This window comes from Anarhichas minor, unplaced genomic scaffold (genome assembly GCF_050575085.1).
Source record: "Anarhichas minor isolate MPS153535 unplaced genomic scaffold, ASM5057508v1 ptg000028l, whole genome shotgun sequence".
Taxonomy (NCBI): domain Eukaryota; kingdom Metazoa; phylum Chordata; class Actinopteri; order Perciformes; family Anarhichadidae; genus Anarhichas; species Anarhichas minor.
Window position 1 is genome coordinate 9,665,182 of NW_027466474.1, and position 2,773 is coordinate 9,667,954.

At 38.8% G+C, this 2,773-nt stretch overlaps 1 long non-coding RNA gene across 2 annotated transcripts; it reads left to right on the forward strand.

Annotated features, from left to right (window-relative positions):
- Positions 1-277: 277 nt before the first annotated feature.
- Positions 278-1,713, forward strand: LOC142962921 (uncharacterized). 2 transcript variants are annotated; one of them, XR_012957374.1, is made up of 4 exons: positions 278-317; positions 405-638; positions 774-887; positions 1,477-1,713. It is a non-coding gene; the product is annotated as an uncharacterized LOC142962921 (long non-coding RNA). The 2 variants fall into 2 exon arrangements; XR_012957373.1 differs by lacking the exon at positions 278-317 and having other exon boundaries at positions 345-638.
- The last annotated feature ends 1,060 nt before the right edge of the window (positions 1,714-2,773 follow it).

Consider the following 2,773-nt stretch of genomic DNA (forward strand, 5'->3'; position numbering starts at 1 on the left):
TCTACAGAATGATGAAGATTATGTCAATATGAAAAGTCATCTGAGTGTGTTTCCTTCAGCTCCTGTGTCCTCTGTCCTGCTGGTCTCTGAGTGTCTGTCCCAGGGAGAGATGAAGGTGTCCTGCTCCTCTGAGGGAGCGGACAGTCCTCAGTACAGCTGGACTCTGGATGATCACACTCTGACAGACTCTGAGCTCCTCTCTGGAGACACTGAGACAAACAGCATCACTCTGAAACAACACGTCTCAGGAAAACTGGTCTGCTCGGTCAAGAATAAAGTCAGTAGTGACTTAAAAGAGGTGAAGATATCTACCTGTGGTGAGTGAGAGCATGAGTAGACAAAAGTCTGATGTTAAGATACTAATGATTAGCTGAACATCAGTCATTGATCTCTGTCTTTCCCAGGCTACATATTCATTAACTGCACCACACCCAATGGGACGCACATATCACAGTGGGTGTTTGCAGCCAATAATACCCTGTGTATTGAGCCAACATCAGCTCCCACTACAATCACAGCAACCTCCCATGCTGGTAAGGAGTCTGGCATCACAGTGTCAATTAACCCCAACAATAATATCACATCCTCCAATAAAACTGTGACTCACCCCCCCAGTGAGGACTCATGGGACTTTATTAGTAAGTGAAAACTAACTCTGCTGCAGTGAATTCATTTAGATCATTTCCATTATCTTTGCTTTACATTCTCCACAAAAACACCTGTAATGTTTGCTAACTTAAAGATCTGTGTGTCTCTTGTGTCTTTTATTACAGAAAAAGGCTACTTGCAAATAACGGCTGGTGTACTGGGTGCACTTGTACTTCTGTTAGTGGTCGGGGTAGCTGTCGTCTGTTCTCAGAAGAAAAAGAAAAAGAACAAACCTAAAGGTACAAAATAAAACTTCCCTTTTCTCAACTCATCACTGCAATGACCCATCGGGCAACATACTTATTCACTTTCTTGCCGAAAATGTGATGAGAAGATTGAGACCACTCTACAAACTTGCCAGTGATATAAATGTTTTAGTCCATTTCTCAGTAAGAGAGTACCTCCCAAATTGTCAACTTGTTGTTAACAATCCGCTGTACAAACAGACCGTGGTGGAGTAAGTATTCAGATCCTTTAGTGTTAATACTACACAGGAAAAAATAAAACTCTTTTACAATTATTGAAAATGTTACTTAAAAGTATGTAAGAATAATCAGGAAAATGTGCTTAAAGTATTAACGGTAAAAGTACTCAATACAGAAAAGTGTATGTTATACTGTTATACCAATAGATTATTATGCATGAATGTAAAAGCAGGATTTTATTGTTGTAGTTGATTGAATGAAGTAGTAGAAAGTAGAAGTAGAAAGATTCCAGTAAAGTACAAGTACCTGAAATTTGTACTTAAGTACAGTACTTGAGTACTGAGTATATCTCAGCATTAAATATATATATGTATTTGTGCCACTCTTTCCTTTCACTCTGCAGAAGAAGATGACCAGGAGTTGACCTATGCTGATGTCAAGATCATGCAGCGACCGGGGAGGCAGGTGCAGCAAAGAGCAGGGCCGGAGGTGGAGTACGGCGAAGTCATGTTTTCAGATCGACCTCGACAGTCTGTTCAACCAGCAGGAGATGAGTGTGTGTACTCCAAGGTCCGTAAAGGAAGGTGATTCACAGAGTTTAAAGACTGCACTACTGAAGGCAGATGGAGGAGATGGCTGTCAAGAGGCCAAAAGGCTTTTCACCTTCATGTGACTTCCAGTTGGAAAATATCTGACATCGCTCATAGATTTTTCTATTTTTCTAGCACTTTCACTGTTGTCTTCTACAATTTTTTCTTCAGAAAATATGTTTTAAAATATTCCATATTACAGTATTACATTACATTTCCCTGTAATATAATTCTCTTTAGATTATATTGTACCTACTTTTTACTTGTTTCTAATTTGTGAGCATATTTACCTTCATTTTATCGTTAAAACACTGTGAACTTGCAATAATGTCTGAAGTTGAAAAACAACAATGTATGTCATTGTATTACTCACCTGATGTCAACGTTTGCATTTACTGGGATTGAAATGTATTCATGAAACAGATGTGGATGGACTAGTTGGGGGTCGGAGTGTAATCATGCATATGTAGTGTGGATTCATTAAACGTTTGGTGCTGTGTAACGTCAAATTAGACCGTGTGATCTTCCTTTGGCTTTCTTGCCATAAGTTAGGTTTATAGAGTGATGTCTCTCAGGAAGTTGGCAGTAACCACACATTTGTTTCCATGGTGTTAACACTTCTGCTTCTTTCAGGTTTACAGACTTGGTTTGTCAGTTGCAGGTGTGATTATGAAGACAATCTTTTTACATTTGGTTCAGTTAATATTTAACCAAAGTACATGCAGTTCCTTAGTGTTTACAATAAGAACATCCCCTTTTTCTCCTTTACTGAGAGGGACAAATCTAGCGTGAGCAACTTGTTCAACTTGTCATACTGAGCGTTCAACGCGTTTATCTTTTAACACCATCACGTTTCTATATTTAGTTCTACATGTTTCTTCTGTCTTTGTGGCTTCCAGTTTAGTCAGTTGAGCACATTGCTGCTTATTTTTCATGATCTAATACAAACCAGTCAGTTAACTTTCAAGAAGGTTTGATTTGAAAACAAATGCAGCCATTTGCCTGGAATTAAATATAACCTCATGTAATTGAGGACTAGATCGATATGTAATTTACAGCCATTTTTGTGAAATTTGGTGAAAAAGGGATGGACGGTAAAACGCAGAGCAC